Source organism: Poecilia reticulata, linkage group LG15 (genome assembly GCF_000633615.1).
Source record: "Poecilia reticulata strain Guanapo linkage group LG15, Guppy_female_1.0+MT, whole genome shotgun sequence".
NCBI lineage: Eukaryota > Metazoa > Chordata > Actinopteri > Cyprinodontiformes > Poeciliidae > Poecilia > Poecilia reticulata.
The window spans coordinates 8,307,063-8,330,784 of NC_024345.1; the positions used below are offsets into that span (position 1 = coordinate 8,307,063).

General features: G+C 39.2%; 1 long non-coding RNA gene across 1 annotated transcript; it reads right to left on the reverse strand.

Moving 5' to 3' along the window:
• Positions 1-8,968: 8,968 nt before the first annotated feature.
• On the reverse strand, positions 8,969-9,579 carry LOC103476617 (uncharacterized). Its single transcript, XR_535510.2, has 3 exons — positions 9,421-9,579; positions 9,215-9,333; positions 8,969-9,078 (listed from the first exon to the last, which is right to left on the reverse strand). It is a non-coding gene; the product is annotated as an uncharacterized LOC103476617 (long non-coding RNA).
• Positions 9,580-23,722: the final 14,143 nt, after the last annotated feature.

Consider the following 23,722-nt stretch of genomic DNA (forward strand, 5'->3'; position numbering starts at 1 on the left):
CACAGTGGACCAACACCAGCAGCTGACATGGCTCCCCAGACCATCACTGACTGTGGGTACTTGACACTGGACTTCTGGCATTTTCTTCTCCCCAGTCTTCCTCCAGACTTTGGCACCTTGATTTCCGAATGACATGTTTAATTTGCTTTCATTTGAAAAAAGTACTTTGGACCACTGAGCAACAGTCCAGTGCTGCTTCTCTGTAGCCCAGGTCAGATGCTTCTGCCACTGTTTCTGGTTCAAAAGTGTCTTAACCTGGGGAATGCAGCACCTGTAGCCCCTTTTCCTGCACACGCCTGTTCATGGTGTAACCAAAATCATCAGTATTAAAACAGTAAAATACCTGAAATATGTCAGTTGGTGTGCAATGAATCTAAAATATATGACAGTTTAATTTTTATCATTACATTATGGAAATCACAATATGCTAATTTTTTGAGAAGGACCTGTAAAATTATCAAAACTTGCACACAATGATGCTTACACGAGTTACAAATCCATTATTACACGAGCACAGATATTTTTAGACTATTTTCACTCCATACAGCTCCTCCTCAGCATGATGTAAAGCTCAATAAAGCACTGCGCCTTTAAAATGGCTCTACTGTTGGGGTTTCCAGCACACAGTGATAATGGGCATGTGCAAAGTGGGTCTCCGTTTTCTCTCTTTTTCAGTTTTTTTTTTTTTTTTTAGAATATTTAGAATATTTTTTTTCTCAAAACTCTGTGGTTGTAGGAAAACCCAGGAAAAATCTGTTTTTCTAAATGTCTAGATTATTGTAAACAGGGCCTCTGACTGGACTATGTTTAAATTTCACTATTTATCCAGATTCAAAATACTACTTCAGAAACTTGTAATTTACCAATAAAGGAATAGGCTGAAGCCAGAGTTCCTACCCTGTGAGTGTTACTATGCTTTCTATTGAAGGTGGAGTGGCTCTGAATTGAATAAAATTAAATAAAGACATACTGCATCCTCTTTTCTGTTGAACCTGAGGAGAAAAATTTGATGTTTATAACACACATTAATAGCATACTTTGCCTTGTTTTTATCTGTACTTTTGGTAAACATGCAGGTAAAGGTCTGAGTTTGTTTTCGTGTTTGTGGCTCTGCAGTGGTGAAGAGAAAGGGGCGTGGCCTAAACAGCTTATTTATAGCTGTGTTTAACGACTGCAGCTGCTGTAAAATGAAATGAAGGCTTTTGGCTTAAGTCGCTGTTCCACTGAAAAATGTTTGGAAGAGGAAAATAACAAGAAATTTGAAAATTGCTTTGTTCCATGCTTTGATGTTAATTTCCTTTAACCATACTGAACGTGTTTGTTTTTTGTTGAATGACAGTTTATAATGTTTTACCTTGAGAGAGCTCATCATACCTCCGTACACTATCAGGGTGGAATGATGGAAATTGCTGCAATGGAGGCCTGGATGCACAGCCAGCCTCTTTTTTCCCCATATTAATGCAGGGTCTCTGTGGACCAGAATCAGCTTTTCTGCAGCTTTTTCATTGTCAGGCCATTTTACCTGCTGAACAAATGGTGGTGAACCTCTTAAGCCTTCTCTGGCTCATTCTTTTCCTTCCCTCCCTTTACAAGGAGTCTCAGGGGATTCACCAAAGATAAAAAAAAGTGTTTTATTATTAAGGTTAATTGTAAACGTTTCACCGTGCTAAATATGCTTTAAATCATTTGCTTCACGTTGTGAAGTCAGTTATTAGTAAGTAGGTGACTTTGAGCTTTCTGGGAATCTGTAAATTAAAAATAAACATAGAAAAGCGTCATGATAAGAAAGTAAAATAACATTTTACTATTTAAGTGTATTTACTGTACTTCCTTTGTCTTGTTTCCAATAGATTGCTTTCTCCCACCACAACAGCATCATGGACATGGTGCAGTTCTTCGTCACCTTCTTCAGGTAAGCCTTGTTGTGTGGCCATCAGAACCTTTGCAGAGTGCCTAGCGTCACCTTGCTGATAGCTGCTGCATTGACCCTGCCCTTGATAAAACACAGTGGACCAACACCAGCAGCTGACATGGCTCTCAAGACCATCACTGACTGTGGGTACTTGACACTGGGCCTTCGGCCTTTTTGGCATTTCCTTCTCCCCAGTCTTCCTCCAGACTCTGGCACCTTGATTTGTAAATGACATACAAAATTTGCTTTCATCCGAAAACAGTACTTTGGACTACTGAGCAACAGTCCAGTGCTGCTTCTCTGTAGCCCAGGTCAGGCGCTTCTGCCGCTTTTTCTGGTTCAAAAGTGTCTTGACCTGGGGAATGCAGCACCTGTAGCCCCTTTCCTGCACACGCCTGTTCATGGTGGTTCTGGATGTTTCTACTCCAGACTCAGTCCACTGCTTCCGCAGGTCCCCCAAGGTCTGGAATCGGCCCTTCTCCACAATCTTCCTCAGGGTCCGGTCACCTCTTCTCGTTGTGGCAGCGTTTTCTGCCACGCATTTTCCGTCCCACAGACTTCCCACTGAGGTGCCTTGATACAGCACTCTGCGAACAGCCTATTCATCCAGAAATTTCTTTCTGTGTCTTACCCTTACTGAGGGTGTCAATGATGGCCTTCTGGACAGCAGTCAGGTCAGCAGTCTTACCCATGATTGTGTTTTTGAGTAATGAACCAGGCTGGGAGATTTTAAAAGCCTCAGGAATCTTTGCAGGTGTTTAGAGTTACTTTGTTGATTCAGATGATTAGGTTAACTGCTCATTCAAAGAACCTTTTCATGATATGCTAATTTTTTGAGACAAGGATTTTGGGTTTTCATGAGCTGTATGCCAAAATTATCAGTATTAAAACAGTAAAAAACCTGAAATATTTCAGTTGGTGTGCAATGAATCAAAAATATATGACAGTTTAATTTTTATAATTAATTTATGGAAAATGATGAACTTTATCACAATATGCTAATTTTTTGAGAAGGACCTGTATATTCACAGCAAATATTGACAAGAGATAACTTAGACAGAAGTCTGATATGCAGAATGATCTCAGATCTCTGACTTAATCTCAGACCTCTTCGGTAGCAGTGGAGCAGAGGGGTGATTTTCTGTTACTGTGGTTCAAAAAGTTGCATAAAGTTGAGTTTGACTTTTTTTCCTGAACACCAGGTATAATCAGGTATAATCTCATCTGGACAGCTGCATGTACAGGAAGCACATTGTTACATTGACCACAGTTGTGCTGTTGGAACATCAGAAACTAAATTTATTCTGAACCGATCCCGTTTGATTCCAGTTAAATTGAGTTCACTCGCCTGCAGCTCCTCTTCCTCGATGTGCACCAGGCTGCTCCAGTGACTCCCAGCAGCTGATCTCTGATTTTACTGGATGAAGCGAAATGCAGACAGCGGCAGGGTCAGACTCTGTCACATCCTCACAATGCAGTTTGAAATTAAAGGTGTTGTCAGACAATGTTTCTAGTAAAGCTGCCTGGTTAGAAGCTGCAAAGCGCAGCTTCATGTGTCCCTTCATGTGACACAATGTTTGAGCCGTTTGTTGGATGAAAAGGAACCAAAATGTGTGAACATTCACACATTACTATGGTTGCTTTTGACTGAGTTTGCAGGACCAATGAAATTACTATTGTTTATACAATTGAAACTATCTGACAAACTTAATCAACTCCTCGTCTCTCATCTTTTTGGTGCCACTCCGGCTGAGTTGTGGCACCATCTAGGTTCTGCATCATTTTTTTTTTTTTTAGCATCAGCTGAATTTTTAGATCATAGAGCAAAATTTGCTTCTAATAGCATGTGACATATGAGTGAATGAAGGACGACTGAGGCCTTCAGTCTGTAGTTTTTTATTTTACCGTTTTTTAAAAGATCGGTAATCTACCGTTTGTCTGAAAGAACAATAAAAAAAATTCTGGTAACTACAGACGCCAGGTTTTTTTTTTTTTTTAACCACTCTTCCAGAAAAACGGTAAAAAAAAAAAAAAGCTGGCCTCTGTAGATACCAGTATTTTATTGGACATTTACCTTTTCAATCATGCAATTACCTTTTAAAGTGGTGTACTGTAAGTAAATACTGTAATGACGCCGACACACCGCAGATGTATTACCGCTAACAGGGTTTTTAGAAATAAGAGCGAGATGCTATTCCTTAGGCTGCAGCTCGCACCTCTAACACACCGTTACACTCAACTGAATAGCTTCACTGCTAACACACACTGAACTCTGCGCTCTTCCGGTGTTCTGTCAGATCAGCATCGGTGCTGCTAAATCCTCAATATACCCAATTTGGGTTGTCTTGGAGTTTTTATCGCAACCTGTGGGGTTTTTACTGTCTGGGAATGAGAATACGACCTGTTGAATGTGACAGGTAGCCAATAAAAAAGCGCGGTGACGTAAGAACAGAGGGGAATCCCAAACAGTTGACATATCGCGCAACTGAGAGTCCGGTAGATATCGGAGATAAGTGGAAATGTTTATTATTAAATCTAAAGGTCACTATTATGTTTATTCAGTTAAAAATGTTAACTATGAAAAAACAGTCACCTCCAAATCAATAGTGCAGCTAATAGAGCGGCTGCTCCCGTCGTCTTTTAACCACCGCCTTTTCTTTTTGTTACGTCTTTTATCTCTTAAAATGACTCCACAAACTATCACTATTGCTTCTACATCGTCATCCGTGTTTGGTTATTCTAAATTCCCGCTATGTTGGGGGTTTTACTGGATTATCCTCTGGAATCGGGATGTTCGTGACTGGAATCGGTTTGTGTTGCTCCTGCCTTGGACACACGAACCGATCGAACCTGTTGGACTTTTATCAGCTTTGTGGTCACAGAGGTTTGGAGAATCGGCCGACAATTCTTAAATCTTTCCGTCTAAACCAGACTTAAAGACTCACAAGCTCTACTCATCTCCTCTCGACCACTGCCCAAACGCTCTCTGACTCTGGTCGCTATGGTAACGGTTACACATCCCTTCAAAATAAGATACAGATGCGCCACAAAAACGAACATTTTACTTTCGTGAAAATTTTAACTCACGATACTGACTAACGGCAGCCCTGAGCTTGTTTCTCTGCAACGAGACGGTCCCATCTGGGAGTGATGAGAGACAATGTCTGCTTGGTCTCTATGTGGCGAAGCAGCTTGAAGCTTCATTGCCTCATTAGCAGCCGGTCGCCGCATGTTACGTAGAGCGGGTTTATAATGTGGGACTCACCTATCCAGGAGAATGGATTTATCCCGGTCTGGGATAAATCCATTTATCCCAGACCGGGAGAATGGATTTATCCCGGTCTGGGATAAATCCATTCTCCTGTCTCTTATCTGGGCCTTTTCCCCTTCGCAAAGAAGCTTTCCAAAGACATCTGATCTGTTTTTTACTCATTTTGCTGCTTGTGGCCTCAGTGTTGGCGTGCAAGTAACCGAGAGAATCCGGTTAAAGGATTTTCAAAATAAAAGATCTTCAAGACTCAAATAATACATAAAACGGAAATATTTCACTATTTCTTGCGCGACCCGGTACCAATTGGTACACGTACCGGTACCGGTCCACGGACCGGGGGTTGGGGACCACTGTTCTAGACCACTAGAGCTTTGTGTCCAAATTCAGGGTCTGGCAGAGAGCATTGCAGAGAAGCTGTAGCCTTCAGCTAGCTGCCTAGCCTCCACCTCGGCGTTATGTTGCTTAGCAGCTGTGACACAGCATGATTTAAACAATGTTTGTAGGCGAGAATGTAGATGTATAAATCTCATATTTCTGCTTGGTTCATCAGTGCATCACCTAATTGCAATATCTGTCCGACGTTTTCAGAGATGTCTACTGCCGCTGTATAAACACCCAGCCCCTCACCTGCTGCCAGCTGGTCCAAGTTTAGTATACCATGGGAGAACACCTGACTCATTTAGGCTTTCCCAAATGACAAGTTAAACACAGATATTAAGTCAGGTAACAACTGGTTGTAATATTTTGGTTCACACAAATATTTAATATATTCCTGAGCAAATCGGTTTGACTGATTCAAGTTAAACCTAAAAACACAATAGTTTGATTTAACTGTATTGTCTTACTTGAGATTTGGAGAGTATTTGAAAAGGGATACTTTGCTTACATTCCTTGTGTAAATGTGCTATACGTGTTTGAACATTTTAGTTTAGATTTTTTAAATATTCAACAGCCTTTATTACAAAAGGTGAAGAGTTATAGAGAAATCAGGAAAAAAAAACATACTTCGAGTCCGTTTTTTTTCCTTCGCCGCTATGTGATTCACGTTGTCACGGTTGCTAAGCAACATAACGCCACGGTAGAGGCTAAGCAGCTAGCTGAAAGCTACAGCTTCTTCTTCTGGTCGTCAAGGACCCAAAGATGCAAAACCTGACTTTGGACACAGCTGTTCTTTGTTCGACTCCCCATAGTGGTCTGGATCACTTCTGTTTTCAGCATTTTTTGTTTGCATCTCTTTTTTGTTGCATGTGTTTTTCTCGTCTTTGCTGGGTGTTGGTACCAGTTGGCCACCATAACATACAGTGATGAAAGTAAATATACCTTCAAATACTGGTGTCTGTAGGTTCCAGTATTTTTACTGTAAATTTTGTTTTACTATTGCATTCACTTTATGAGTAAGCTACCGCAAAGAAAACTGTAATGCTACTTTTTAAAGTAGTCTGAGTTTTACAATAGAACATTAATACCTAACCCAGTGTAAGTTTCTTAGAAGTGCTACAATTGGTGCGGTTCTAAAATGCATAATCTTCATAATCAGAACTTCATATAACACAGAAGAGGATGTGATAACTAACCGTCAGAACAGAATTTTTATTTAAAGGTACCACTATGCCTCAAACCACATGTATTTCCAGTATATTGAAACATTCAAAATGAATAACACAAAACCATTCCTCAGAGAACTGGTAACAAATAGGCCTTCAAAGTCAATATATAGTTTCACCAACACTGGAATAAAAGTTTACAGCAACATAACTGGGTTTAACTCATTAATTTCTACAATCTTCTGAACATAAAAACACAGTTCTTAAAGAAATGTTCATGCTTTGGTTATCACTAAGCAAATCAATGAAAAAAGGACTTCCAAAATCTAAAATTGAACATGGCTGAAATAATGTGGAATTCTAGTATTAACAGGGTTTTAAAATGTGAACTATTAATGGTTTTCAAGAGTCCAAGTGGCACTTACTTTATTAGATGCAGATGAAGGCACCGTCCAACATGGAAAAAGAAAAGACAATACAATTTAGATCCTAAATAATATGGAAACAGAAATATTTCAAAGAAAACAACAACAGCTAACCTGAAAGAGATGCCACTCAAAGTCCATCAGGTTTTTGATGAGGGTAGAAACCTGAACATTGACTGTCACTCCTGTCTTTTTGGATACCATCTTCCCATCACCGGCTTTTGTGCCCCTTTCTGGGTTAATCCCAATGAAGCGACTAAAAAACAAAATCAAAAATGGAAAAATTCCTGAGAATATAAATAGTGTGGCATTCTGAATACAGCTGGTACAATATATAAATAAAGCTGTTTTTAATTACGTAAAGAGAAAACATCACCACCTTTGTCAAATGTTAATCATAACTTGCTTTAAAACCATGTCATTGTAAAAAAAAATATAGGAATGGTTTTACCGTTGAATGAACCAAAGTCTTTGCTGCCTCATTGAAGGCTGAAGATGAACAACACTGTCCTGTCTGGAATGCTGGCTGGACCCTCTCAAAGACAATATGGCCTTCAATGCTGACCACGCAGAAAACTGCTTGCCACAGGGATTGTAATAAACCATGTCCTTAATTGGAAGAACATAAAACCAATCCTCTTATTGATACAGTATGCATTTAAATGATCATCATAATAAAGAGTGCCCCCTCTGCCAGGTAAAGTAAAAGCAAGGATCTTAAACTCCTCAATTGTCGTGCAAGTCACATCAATGTTGAAAACTGTAGGCTGGATTAATTTACAGAAGTTGTAGAGCAGGGGTCCCCAAACTTTTTCCTGTGAGGGCCACATAACTTTTTCCTTCTCTGGTGGGGGGGGCAAGAGTCAGTTTGTAACAGAAAAAGTGTGACGATTGCAGGAGTGCCTAAATGTAAAAATTTATTGTTTTCCAGAAAGCACAATCAAATAACCCTCTGTGGGTTCTTCACAGAAAAAAATCCAGGAAATAACACTATTTATGAAATAAATATCGTATTTTCCAGACTATAAGCCTTAGATATCTCTGCCGCTCCAGGTTTTCCACAACAATGCAGCAGCAGCAGAGGGGGGCGGACACCCAAAATTTGAGTCATAACAGGTCAATCGAATATCACATTTATTACGGTTGAAAAAGAAAAAGTTGCCAAGATTAGATTTAACTGAACTGATTACGGTAGTTTCGGAATGGTAACTATAACAGTAAAAGTGCTGATCTTTTATGTCTGCTACTAGCATGTGCTAAATAAAAATGGGCGCTATCTTCTTCTTCTTCTTTAGATTTCAACGGCAGCTTGCATCCATTATTGTTGCACTACTGCCATCTATTGGATCCTAATATCTATACCTCAAATTCTCATAATGATCACAGTATTATTTAAAAAACGAAAAATCTTTTTTGTCTCAATGCTATTTAACTGATCAACAACATTCTCAAATTTTAATTCTCTATTAAAACCTAATTCTGTTTAATGGGCCCTTTCTTCTTTGATTTCCAATTTTGACTTCCAATGATTCACTTCCTGCTAAAGAGCCCCCTGGTGGTTGAAGAAAAATTCACATATAAGTTCAAAGCTTAGGAAAAAAGTAGCGGCTTATAGTCTGGAAAATACGGTACATGAAAAAAAATCTAAATGCTCTCTGATATTGTTCAGGGGGCCGGACCAAATGTGGAGGCAGGCCGTATCCGGCCCGCGGGCCGTAGTTTGGGGACCACTGTTGTAGAGGAATCCATGCTACTTTGCACTGAAGGAGAAGTGTGCTTTCAAAGTTCATCAAAGGCTACCTTGGATTATCTTGTGATCACTGATGGTGAAGTGTCTTTGGTGCTGCTCTTGTTTTCACCAACATGCAGGAGGAAGGGCTGTCCTGGTTGCACGGCAATGAGGAAGGCTTCAACACTGGCTTGCATCTTTGACACAATGATAAGAAGACGAATAATACAAATTATTAAATATCTTTAGTAGCACAGCTACTTTCAGATAGCAAACAAAGCCAATGAGAAAGTGCTTCTACAAATAAGTAGGATTATTAGAATAACCACATACCTGCACATATCTGAAAACATGGTCCACAGTTTGACATGAGCTGTTTTGGATTCTTCTTGTGGCCTTTGGATGTAGGACGAAGCACATGAACCAACAGAAGAATGCCTGGTTTTCCCAGCCTGGAGGAAGAACCAGATAAATAGCAGACACATTAGGATAAAAAATAAAGATTTTAAAGAAAAGTGAGCAAAACTAACCAGACCCACCAAAATACTTTGTCCACCCGGTTTACCCTGGAGAGCATTTTTCACCACCTACAACATAAAGCATAAAAATGTCAGAAATAATTACCATGAACACCACTCAGACATTAGGCATTATAGAAATTAGTTAGCTTATAGAAACATTCTGGACAGCATTTCTTCTGCCAACACATTTCTTCTGTCAGAAGAAATTTGTTGAAGTCATCATAACAGGCCCCAGTTACCAACTGAAGGCTGTTCAGCCAACAATGGCGTATTGGCTGAAAAAAAGAGTCAGCCAATATGTCATTGTTTATTATCATTATTATTTCTAGAGAAAAACATTTTGGCTTAGCTTTGATCGCATAGATCAAACCACCGGTCCAGCACAGCCACTCTCCCCATTATGCCGTCTATAGCCAAAAACTTCAAGAAAACGACTCCGCAGCTAAATAATGTTAACTCAAACTGCCTTTCTGAGTTTTAATGTTCGTTTAACCACCCGAGACCCCGTGCTACACCTGCTTGGCTAGCTTTAGCTGCTAACAAAAATAATAAACCAAGGGTGCTCACGTCCAGTCCTCGAGAGCTACCGTCCTGCAACTTTTCGATGTATCTTTACTCCAACAGACCAGGATCAGCTCTGAACAGACCTACTAACCAGCCTTTCATTTGATTCAGGTGTGTTAATTGGAGCGGGGAAGCATCTGAAAATTGCAGAATAGCAGCTCTCAAGAACTGGACTTGAGCACCACTCAAGTACTGAACACTTGAACAGTCGTACCGCAATATCCAAAGAAATAAACTTACATTAAGCATAAGTTGATACTCTTGCGCAAACAGGAAGTTAATGCATTCATAAAAAATAATCAAAATCAAAAACATGATGGTCTTAACATGGAACTTACCTTGTTTTTTTTTTTTTTATATATCTTTATTGAGATACAGAATACATAACAGTATAAACGCAGTATACATTGTGGTATAATGTCTGCCAGGGAGTTACAAACATTGAGACAATAAATCACCATTACATTACATGAAAGAAAGAACAAAAAGAGCATGTTTTAATAGTTTTATGGAACTTACCTTGTTATGATGAGCTCCAGACAAGACGCCATACTGCTGTCTCCAGGGCAAACACGTGACGTCACAGATACGTTGCGATTGTGGGAGCAACTCTTTATCAAACACCATCTTTTTAGGGAAACTGACAAACTGATATTTGAATTTGACTAAACAAGTGTTTAATTAACATTGTATTTTTAACATATAACATCAATACTGGTATTCTAACATTTTTGATTATGCTCTGTAGATTTTGATTCATTCCCTAAAAGATTTATTATGGAAAGTATTTTTTTCTTTCTGTTTAATATTGTCTTTAAATGCTGCTTCTCTAAGATGCAAATACAAGTAAATGTCTTGCCTAGGAAAAAAACTGTATTTTACAATTATTTTGCGGTAGTTTACTGCCAGTCGTCAGTCTTGATTGTGACAACAGAAGAAGACATCAAATTGACAATATCCTTCCGTATTTTGGAATATTTATGGCTGGAATTCCATCGTAAATTTGCAGCCATTTCTAAGAGTGTACAACAAAAGCACTAATCCAGATGCATCCAAAACTTAAAGTAAAAAATGTCATGCTTACAGCTCAAAATGCCTAACTGGAGGAATGTCTGAGTAATGCATTTCCTCTCACATAAAGAAGGAAAATATCATCTGCAAAGAAAGAAATCTAGGAGAAGTAAATGCTTGGTTCTTACTTTCTGTTTGGTTCAAAATGTCATAAAGAACACAAAGGCCTGTCTTAGTGAAGAATAAAAACGTCCAACATTTTACAAGTCAAAATGTTTATATACATATAAAAAATGGCTCATGTTCTTGATATCCACTACTTTTAAAGCATAAAAGCAGCAAGTCAGCAGCCTGTCCAAAGTACCTGAATGATGTCTTAATTTAATAAATAGAGTTTGACAGAATTCATATCATTCTTCTTAAAAGCAAAACATAAGTGCCTATCCCTTCATGTCACAAACACCCTTCATGGTGTGTGTGTGGATGAGTTTATCAGGGAGGCTGAGAAATACGACGCATCAATGATTAAATCGTGGCTCTGTGACACAATTTAATTTGCGTGGTTAGAGTCCAATTCAAAGCAACATCTCCGCAAAGCGTCATTATTACTGACAGGATGAGAGTCGCTGGTGTTTGAGCTCACTGCCATGCAGACTGACACCGGATCTAATGACAAAGTTTTTTGGGGAAAGAAGTCTTCAGGTGAAATCCTGCCACTCAGCTGGTACGCCCGACAAAGTGTGTGTGTTTGTCTCTGCTTAGGTTCGTGTGCGTGTTTGTCCATGCATGTCCTCCTCGCTGTCTTCACGGCTAACTGTCTGTCACTGTGCAGCCCTAGAGTATGTGTGTTTTATTGCCCAGGGATCTGCTTCTGAACATCCTTGACCTTTTTGCCTGTGTACTGGGGGCGGGTGATGTCATCAGTATGGAACAGCTTTGCCGTTTGCCGGGAAAGTTCGGTGTGTGTATGAGTCACTTCCCTGTTTGAGATTTCTCTTCTACGCTGCACCAGATTCCCAGTAAGAAAAGGTTAAGCTCTCTGACTTCTGGTCTTTTTCAAGTCACTGCTCTTTTTTATAATTCTATATGGATTTATTTGTTTTTATTATATGTCTTGAAATTGGTTATATACATAGTCATTTGCTGCCATTTTACCAAAAGTGTTATAGGCAATACAGTGCCTGTAAAAGGAATGTGATCTCCACTTTGTAGGGGGTGAATAAAGCACTGTGATTTTCTTTCTCTTTTTTTTTTGCCCAAATCAGCTTTGGTTTAAAAAAAATAAAAAAATAAAATTATTTAATTGTCTTTTTTTTAATTTAAGAAAGAAATAAATCAGTTTATTTTACTTTAAGGATTTGTTTGTAATTTATTTTGTCAAAACAAGCCGAATTTTTCAATGAAATGGTAAATGATCCAAGGAGGTGAATGCATTTTGTAGGCACATTAGCTTCTCTCATTCAAAACTGTAACCGCTTTTACTATCAGAAAGTGAAGTGAGTCTGAAGCGTTGACTGAGAAGCTGCTCATTTAGACATGTTTGCTGTCACTTTTAAGCTGCTCTGACATTGATGTTCCTCTGCAATAACTTCCTTATCACTGCAGTGATTAGCTAAGGGTTAAAGTCAGGGATTGGTTTTAATTGGATTACTGGATGTGTGAAGTATCAATTAAAGGCTGTTTATCACAAGTCCTACTCTACCCACATGAGAATGTGGGTAGAGTAGATGCGGATGCCAATCCGGGAAGTCTTCGGATTGACATCCGAAGACTTCCCGACTTTGGCTGGAAACTAAGCGTTGACAGGTTTTGTACTTTTGAAGGAAAGCTGGTGAATTCTTGGACTCTGGTGGGTTTGTGGCATCGAATTGCTTCTCCTTTGGGAAAGAGAAAAGCTGATTGCTAATCAGACGAGTGAGGACTGCAAGTAATTGGACGGAGCTGAACTGCAGTGACACCAATTAGCATTTGGGGCCATGGAGAAGAAAGAAATAAATGCAGTGTAATTACAGACATTTTGCCTTTTTCCTTCCTTCGTTAGAAATGGGAATATGCATGGAGAATATTGAGGGGAGGACAAAACATACAGTAAGGGGAGGAGAGTTCACAAAACTTTAGGACAGGAAACATGACTTGGAAACACACAGGCTCAATTCTACAAGACATTTCTAAGTTAAACTGTTATTACAGCCCAGCACTTCACTCTATTTGTCTTCTTTAAATGTTGCCATCATACAGGAAGGCTCTAAATTGTACTGTAAAAGTTTCTTACTGTACTTCAGGAGATAGAATGGTGCTATTTTTACAGATAATTTGCTTAAACAGGATTTGTGTATTGGAGGGAGAGAGGGAAGCGCATAATTGCTCCATTATTAAACTACTTGATAATTTTCTAACAGAAGCAAACAGATTAACTTTAAGCAACAAAGCTCTGTTGACCAGAACTATTCACACAAAGAGCAGTGATGGCATTAATATTAAGGAGCTATGGCAGTGACTGTCCTGAATTCTTGAACATAAATCTTGTTTTTTCTTGTCAGTATTGATTGATTTATTTTTTTAAAAGGTTCTCACTATCCTTTTTTATTTGATCAAATATGCTGTTTTTTTTTTGTCATCTCCTGCTTTTTGGCATATTCTGTTGTCTGAATCAGAAGCGGTATGGCAGGCCAGTAACTCACTAAAGTCAATTTCTCAATGGGAAGAATATCTCATTCTCTGCCTTTTTTTCCAGGAAGTTATTTCTATGTCCACAAAACCTTTTATTAGAGCTAACTGTATTAATATTTGTATAATTTTTAGAGTTAAATATTATGAATTAGTTTACTTTGAAATGCAAAATTATGCTACTTTGAATATATTGGAACCTATGGAGGCCATTAGATGCAGAACATAGTAATGGATTTGATCACCCTGGATTCGACTTAGGGTTCATTCACACAGCCCAGTTCAGTCAAACTCTGGTTCATTTGTCTATAAAGTCCGGTTCATTTGGGACCAAAAACGTGAACAGTGGTCTGTCTACAAACCTCCTCACTACAGTTGAAGTGAACTGTGGTTTGGTTTGATTGCAGAGACCGCTCCAAAAGCAGGAAGCAAACTACCACGCAGGGCATTCTGGGTAAATCCAACCACAACAATAGCAAGAGTTTAGCGCTAACAGGAGAAATTACTCTGTCTTTTCCCAAAGACAAAAGAAAAATCCTACAACATTAAAATCTGACACTACTCCATTGTTGTTTACATTTTGTGAAGAAGGAGCCCTTATGTTCTTCAGGGTTTGTGTCATTTCCTTCAGTGGTTCTTGGTGCACCGCCACCACAGGTGAGGAACGGGAATATTTTTTTTCAAATGATTTGGTTAATTTGATACAGTGCAGTGTGAAAACGAACCACACTAACTGAAAATGTAACAAATGTTGTAATTTTGGTCCCCAATTGAGTCTAACGGACCATCAGGTGAGAAAACAGCCTTAGAACTTCCAAACTGAAGTAACTGTCATGCCCAGACGAGACTGTCGTACATGGGATAAAGATTCTGTGGATTAATGTTTATGATATAAAAACAGTGAAGAAAGAAGGTCATGTTTGAGTTTGAACACAAATCTGGGCTAGATTTTTAACAAAATTAGTGAAAACAATTTAATTAAATCCTTTTCATCAGGATAAAAATGATAATTTTTGTAGCCTTTTGTGCTTCAAAAATTCCCCAGTCCACTTCTTGAAGAAAGTTTTACTTCCTAGCAACGGTTGCAAGGTAATCATAAGGAGATCAGCTATGCAGAAAAAATCCTTTTGCTGTCACCTTAATTTCGGACTTTTACCGGCAGAGCAGAACACGGTTCAGCAGAAATATGTTTTGCTTCCCACAGTTAGAAGTCTCACCTCAATCTGTTTCTGCAGTCAGAGTTGATTTGCTGCCTCTGCAGATAGAAAGCTGTTTCTGATCATGGGCCATTTCTGGTCGATGTTCAACGAATAGCTTATTGATTTTAGCTTGCCTGCTGGCGTTAGCTGTTTCATGGTGCTCTCCTTCATATCTGTTTATGTGTGTCGCAGGAAGCAGTTACTGTTTTCTGTAGTTGTTAGCTGAAGGCATGTTGCATCAGTTAAGAGCAGACAGACACTAAATGGCTCTTCTAAGTTCATACACTGAATTACAAGACTGAATATTGCTTAATTGAATTAGTGAAACATTTTTACAGAGTTGGTAAACTTTGTTTGAAATAAACTCAAACAAAGTTTGAGTTTATTTCAATGCCCTCAAACATTATAAAACATTTGTAATAATGTAAGTGATGTTTTTATTTACAACTAAATTAAACATCTAAGCCAATGTATTACATCAACTGACTAAAAGTAACTAAAAATAACATTATGTGAATCAGATTGAAAACCTGATTAGGAGATATTAAAAGAAATAACTGAAAACATTTGTAGCTTATAACTCACCAATGACTTACTAAAAAAAGTGTTTTAACAATACATTTGACAATATTCAGCTTAAAAACAACAATATAACCAGTATCTCACAGAACATGAAACATTTTATATTCCTGCATTCCTACAGAAAATTTAATTTCTTTCTGTTAAATTGGGTAATGTCTGATGTGTAAATGCTAATAAGGCTAGCTAAACAGCCTTGCTAACGTCAGAGATGAACGCTTTGCCAGGATAGTTCTGTAGATAGAAGAGGATACTTCATGCTCACATCTAGCTTCTAGTCAAGAAATTTCCAATAAACTTTTAATTTGTTTTAAATTGCTTACCTCAAGCCAGGTAGAAACTTCTTCTGTTACCTGCTGTAGCTGTTAGCAGCCTGCTGTAGCCATTAGCAGCTACAGCAGCTACTTCAGATTGGTCCCAGAGTAATGGTGCCACATGGTAATTTTTCTTTCTTTTTTTAAGCTTTAGGCCCTGAAATAAAATTGTGTTGGTTTCTATAGTTATTTTACTTCCTAAAGCTAGTTGCTTACTACTTACTGAGGATGTTGTACTTCAACATCCTCAGTTTTTTTAACCAGCCTGATTGCTCTTACTTGTAGGTGAACAACCTTAAAAACTATTACTGTAATGTGGTTCAGCTGAATGTTAACAAACCCACCAGATTCTCTTCATTTTATTTCCATTCTCCTTCCTAATACCTCTGTAATCACAACAATTAGCCACTATGCTTCATTGGTTTGATGCCCTAAGCTGAGGTCTTATAACCCAATAATGGAGAGCTGAGGTAAGACGGTGAAAGTGGTGACTAATCGGCCTGTTTGGGTATAAAACCTGCCCATTGGAGGGTATTCAGAAAGTCAAGATAGAGGATTGTTTTTAAATCTTTAATTGTTCTGGGAATAATCCATATAACAGGTGCCTATGTTAAGCCTAGTGACTGTTGTCAAATAAGAGACTATGTTGGCATATACTGGAAGAATTGTTCTTTAATATTTTATTTGATCAATATTACTTTTGAGCAATTTGAAACAAATGCAGACAATGTTAAGTGCTTCTCAGATAACATAACATAAAAAAATGCATAAACATTAATGCAATCTATTAAAAAATGTGCATATCCTTTCATACTTCTGTATTTATCTGTTGTCATGTCACTGATTAAATATTTGGATAAATCCAGTAAACAACTGATATTTCCAATGGTGAGACATTTGTATAATTGCAATTATTATTATTATTATTTGTTAGCCTACTTATTTATGGTAGCATTAGCATTTAGTTAATCCTGGCTAAAAAATACAACTATAAAAATGTTTCAGCTAAATGCTGACTTTAGCAATTAATTAATACTGATGTCAGCATTTAGCTGAAACATTTCTGTAGTTGTATTAGCATGTAACTGCTAACATAGTGGATAGTGTTAACGTGACTTGTTTATTAACATACTAAAAGTCATGTTCCTTCAATAAAAGTGAGTAGTTATCACTGTTGTCTTGGAAACTAATGCAGACACTCATGAACCAACGCTCTGTTGTCAGAGTCTCATTCAGCAATGCTCCACATGCTCTTCTCACATGTTAGAGTACACCACCACGCCATCCAAGTAGACTGCACAACCAGTCACTCCATGAACAGAGTGGTCACCAGCCACTCTGTTTTACTGTGTTGCACTTGTAGCTGTTTCAGAACCTGACTCAACAAATGTGATGAACAATTTTCTTAGTCAGACTGTATTACTTTAGGGATGCTGAACACCAAAAATAACTGAGTAAGAGCATGTACAACTGACCTAGCAGTTATTGTGCATAATGGATAAGCTGCTGTGTCCTGCGACAGACTGGCGACCTGTCCAGGGTGTACCCCGCCTCTCGCCCGAAACGTTGGCTGGAGATGGGCACCAGCACCCCTCCAGACCCCACTGAGGGAAAAAGGGTGCAAGAAAATGGATGGATGGATGGATAAGCTGCTGGATAACGTGTAGTTTGACACATCACAGTGAGCCGATATGATGACCCAGGCTTTGAGCGAGGTAACGGGCCCACGAAGTCGATCATTAAATCTTCAAATGGCTCAAATTCTGTAATAACTGGACTTAAAGGGAACGGTTTCAAAACCTGAATGGGCTTGGAAATGAGCTGACAGATATGACACATCTTAATATGAGACGAAACGTCCTCTTTAAGACGTGGCCAGAAACATTTTCTCAGAACCCGGTCATACGTTTTATGTACACCAGAATGACCAGACTCATTATGAGCAACGTTTAACACTGCAGAGCAAAGTTTAATGAGAACCACTATTTCAACACTGGCTCACCCACAATGTCAGCATGTGATGACCATTTCCTCACCAACAACTAGTCTTGCAGTTAGTGTCCACGGGGACAGTCCGTCATTTCGCTCAGCGGGTGAATCTGATCGAAGAGATTCTTAAGAGAAACATCAGCTTGTTGCTCTGCCACAAACTCAATGCGAGACAGGCAAAGGAAACCTGGAGAAAGGCAGATAAATTTTTTTTCGGACATTTCTCCTCTTTCTGACTGAGCGTGCACCATGGCCTGAGTAACTGCGCATGCAGTAAATCTGTCTGCTATTCTCATCAGTCTAAGAAACAACCCGCTCAACCAGCTCTGACTTAACCAGCCCATCCAATGGCACAGTATCTGCCCAGATACGCATTCCAGCTAAACCGGTACCAAAAATCACAGAGACTCCGTCAATTGGCAAAGCAGGGCACACAGCTAACTATGCATGTAAATGGTTCGAACTCGAGAGACCATTTAGGTAATGGAACAAACAGCACGTTTAATACCATTCCCGGTATCGGAACACAGGCACCTGTCTCAGACTCACCATAGAATGGTAACACATCAGCTCTAAGAAAAGAGTGAAATGCCCCAGAGCCTCTCAAAATCTTAACTTAAACTTTTTGCTCACTGTTGGGCAGTGACACATACGCCTCATGAATAAAAGACAGATATAAGACACCTGCTTGAGAAGACCAAGTGTCCTTTGTTCCAAACCAACTCCTTTAGGAGCAGTCCAAAATCTTTCAATCTTGAGCAGATGGGTTGCGATGTTTTCAGGTAAGCCATTTTTAAATTCCTCCAACAAAATTAGATCATGGAGGTGATCAAAGTTCTTAACATTTTGTGCAGTGCACCACCAATCAAATAATGCAGTTTTAACACACCCAAATTCAGCGTAACTTTTTCGGCTTTTTTATAGCGACAACATTTTTGTCGATATGCCTCAAGCAAAAACTCATAAGCTTTTTCCACTGCAGTCTTTACTTTATCATAATTTAAACTGTCACCAGGTGACAGCGAGGCATAGGCTTCGTGTGTTTTACTGGTAAATACACACTGCAAAAGCAGCAGCCAAACATCCTTAGGCCAGCTCAGTGTCGTTGCCACATGTTCAAACAAGATCAAATTCTTGTCCACATCTAGCTCTGCAAACAGTGGAATCAAGTGAATGCATTTGTTTATGTCAAACTCTGCTCCCACAGAACTGCTGTCCTGATCAACAGAAACACGCCAAGTCGCATCTCACAGCTGCCTCCAATTCCAATTTAGGCATCTTAACTTGATGCTGCAGCACTTTCTCTGGTAGCTCCAAGCAACGCATAATCAACTCATAATTTTACACACCTCAGCATCAGATGCCCTACATCAACTCTGGGTGGTTGGTTTGGGAGGTGGTAAAATTTTTTATTCAACCAATGCAAACAAAAAAGAAGGTGCCTTTTAATCACCTTCTTTTTCTAGTAACTACAGGTATTTCAAAATGAGCAGCGATGACTGAGATCGCTTTTACTGCATCCACCAAGCTTCTCCAAAGTAGAATCAGCCACAAAACCATTCAGATCAAACTTCATTTTTAAACAAAACCAATCACACGCTATAAGAAAAAAGGCAAAGCTAAATGGCAAATACAATGTAAAGTGAAAGTAAATTGAATGAACGCTTCTTATAAATGGTCCAGGTGAACAAGTGACTATAAGCGCCTCCCATCTCCAAGACATTCATTGAAGAACAGTTAACAGGCCACAATGTAACACAGCAGAAGGATTATGGATGGCGTCGTAGTGCCCATCTCTAATTAGCAAGTTGCTAATGTGGTAGATGTTTGTTATTAATAGCTAACATGCTAATGTGACCAGTAAAATCTAACAAAAATATTTCTAATATGCTAATAGTTAGCATAGCTACAGATGCTAGCAAAACAGCTTGTTATATCTACATTTGTCAACAAGTGACTTCCTTGTTAGTATGTTTTAATATTTTAACGCAATAGTCTTGAAGGATTTTGATTTGAATTTCTTGAGCTCAGCCCTTTACCTTTTTAATTTACGATGCATTCAAGAACAGAAAAGGAAAACTTATTGTAGATTCATTCAGTTCAGATTCACTTTAGATTCTTCAGCAATTTTCTTATTTAGTTTCAGCTTCTGCTAATTAGCATGCTCCTGAAACATTTCTTCAAAATGTTTCTTTGAAGATTTTAGCTTCAACTTACCAATTTAAATTGGTAACTTATGGTAAATGAACTGAAATATTTAGCGCTTTTTCCAACCATTTTGACCACTTAAAGCGCTTTACACTAGTCACATTCACCGATTCGCACTCACAAACGCGTACACATTCATACACAGATACGCAGATCGGTAGGCAAGTTGGGGTTAAGTGCCTTGCCCACGGGTGCATCGACATGAAGCAGGAGGAAGCTGGAATTGAACCTACACCTTCTGATCACAGGACAACTACTCTTCCCACAAAGCCACAGTCGCCCTGACCTACAACAGGAGTTGTAAGTCCTGCCATGAAGGGAAACCATGGTGGGATTCTTGAACCAGTTTTACTCCAGCAGCAGCCGCAGTCAGTGTATTGTCCTTGTCAGGCACATGCAGAGGGTGCCTGGGGGTGCTTGAGCACCTGCCCATTTTGCTCCTTGCCCCCAAGTGCCCTTTTGGTCAATTTTTTATTTATTTATTTATTTTTTATTTTTTTGTATTATTATTCCCTAAGCCCTCTTCTGACACATAAAAACCATGTACTAAAATTATTTGCTTTTTTTGTTTCTTTTTTGTATAACATAATAAGCCAGACACTGTGTTATCTTGGACCTTTTGCCCGTGACGCACGACGCAGTTGCCTCTCGCACAGTGAGACAAGGCGGCTAACGAGCACAACGTAGCAAACGTTCCAGATTACAGAACAGTTTTTGGTGAATAAAAAAAAAAACGTTTTTGGTGAATAAAGTGGAGTAGACTTGCTACTTGTTGGAAGACGGAAAACATTGAATGTATCGTTTCTGTTTCAGCTCGGAGTAGCGGTTTAAGCAGAGAGGTAATGAAATACAGACACTGACAGGTCTCTGCGTCTGCCTTTCTCTGAAGAACTACTGAGCGGGAGGAGACAGMCAGGTGAGGAAAAACTGTTCTTATCTATCGATTCAGTATTGTCTCCTGTCCTAACATAGCATGAACTTCATTAGTCACATTTATTTAGAAAGAAATCCAACTGAAAGGGGATGGAAAGAAGGTGAGGGGAGGCAACCAAGGAGCAATGTAGCAGAGTTGTAGTCAAGACCACCGAACCCAAGACCAGTGCCCTGCGCTAAATGACACAATAACATTAAGTTTACCTATCAAAATTGGTTCTCAGATTGATCTGAAAGATCCACATTCCCATAAAAACACCTAGATATTAAATACTTAGAGCTGAAATATATTTAACCAGTATCAATTAAAACTCACTTCATTCTGTTTTGCTTTCATCGCTGTGCTACAATCCGCAGAKGTCTCCTGCTATYCCTAGAAAAATAACGCCCTGGGCGGTTGCCCATATTGCMYATGTCARAAACCACAACTGAAACATCGCAATYAAYGGTAAATAWCGTTCAACTATGAACACTGTCCAACGGCGCAACAARTAACTAAGCAGMAKGAGCAYSGTGACTGTTTTCAYCCTCCCTCCCACTGCGATGTTTGCCACCATGACAGGAGACGAAATCAATCAATGAGCAATGAGCATGCTCTGTGTTCATACGTTCAACTTTTACTTATTCAGCGATTAAATAAATTTGTGTATGTATATATGTATACTGCAGTGTACACAATATATCTACTGCAGGGTACACAAGAACAAAGAACGGCTCTAAGTGAAGCTTCAGTCCTTAGGACTTAGTAAAGATCCGTCCAGAAGAATCGGATCGTTCCTGAATGTCATATCACTATATTGCAGACTTTGGTCACAGCGTTGTCCCATACCTGCGACACCTCAGTCAACACACAATAATTCAGCGCATGAGTGACAACTTTTTTTCATCGCAGATGCAACATGTGTCTCTGTGGACGTGATGCTTTGCTAGCATCACGTCCACAGCGCTTACCTTAATTTAAGCTTTCCTTCCAAGTGACTCTAAAAGTTGGACGAAGCCCCGCTGTCTGTGAAAGCGAAGTGCTGCTGATTTTACATGTCGCCATATCTATGATTTATGCAGCGCTATTATATTACTGACGGTTAGACAGACATCCAGACTTCTCCTCCCGCTCAGAGAAAACCACTGCGCATGTCTGGAGCTCCGCGTGCGAGTAAAGGTGGAGCCGATGGGTGACAACAGACACTAAGTCACGTCATTGCTCGGATTTTACGGCGCCACCTTAAGACCCTGAACTTCACATTTTAATGGAAAAAAAGCGCAACGCGACTTGGATGTAACGAGTAACGCGACAGTTTTGTAGAAATGTAGTGAAGTAGAAAGTACAGATACTTACTGTAAAATGTAGTGGAGTAAAAGTAGAAAGTATCCATTATTAAATCTACTTAAGTAAAGTACAGATACACGAAAACTGTACTTAAGTAGTTTTGTAAGTGTACTAACCCTAACCCTAACCCTCTAACCCTAAAAAATGTGTAATGTATGTTTTGAACATTGGACATGTGGAGCTTGTTTCTGTGAAATGTTACAAACTAAATACCATTAAAACTAAAATGCTGTTGCTTGCATTATCATTGTTCTTCTTTTGGAAATGTCATTATGCTTTCTATGCGGTATTATATAACTACTCTGCAAATGACACATTTTCAAACAGCATGTGTTTCCTGCTTTTAGCGGCCTTTGCTGCAGCAGAAAAACAATACAGAGAAATGTATGGTGGCAGAGCGGCATGTTGAGTTATTTAACCACCGACACCAGCAAATTTGAACAAGAGGATAAAAATTCTCCAGAAATCTGAGCGATACACAAAACCGCAATGACCGCAGGCAGTTAGGGGGTTTACAGGACAGCAAAGAACAGCGAGAGGTCAACCAGCAACATGATGCACTCCAACAAAGAACAAGCCTTCCTGTTCACACGTGCATGCACCAGCACACGCATGCATACACACACACACAAGCATGCATACACACACACACGCGCGCACACACGCACGCACACGCATACACACACACGCACACACACACACTATTTTAAAGTTCAGTATCCGGAGGGCTAAGTTATTGGGCCAAACAAAGACCCTTTCTCACACCACAGCTTCTGACAAAAACTCAAAACAAGCACCCAAAGTCCTAACAACAGGAAGTGCTTAGGAAACTGCTGAGAGCAGCAGCTCTGGAACAATTCTTCTCTTCATCCAGTTGAGGGAAAATGTGTCAGTCGCTGTGTGCATGCTTCCTCTGACGTCTCAGAATGGAGATGACAGTTTTGTTAAGGGTACTGGATCTGTAATAAGCGTGACATTTTCTCAGTCAGTGTGCCGAGGAGGCAGAAACCGGGGCTTCTTCAGTCTGTTGTTGAAACAGGAAATGAAATCTCCCTCTGGTGACGAGGACCAGGGCCGTACAGAGACGACTAAAGGGGCAGGTGCTCAACAACAAAAAAAGGGCACATCTAACCACATTCTAGGACAGAATATTAACAAAGCCACTCAGCTTTCAGAGTTTAATAAACAATGATAAATTACAAAATTGTGAGATATACAATCAAAGTTAACAAACATCTCTATATAGAGCATAACGCTATGCATATGTAAGATATTTAATTAGTAATTTCTTTCTGCATGTTACTTTGTTATAGGAAAGTATTGCAATATTCAAACCCGCAATTTAGCAAGATATGTAAATCAGAGCTAGACCACCAGACATATTTTGTCTTTACAGAATTACACTATTAAAAATATAAACAAGGGAACAATGCAACCTTTAAGTGTACTGTAATCTATAAAAGAAGAGCTGCCTGTTTGCTACACTTGCAGTGGAGATGAAGATGGTCCATTCACGAAAGCAGAGCTGC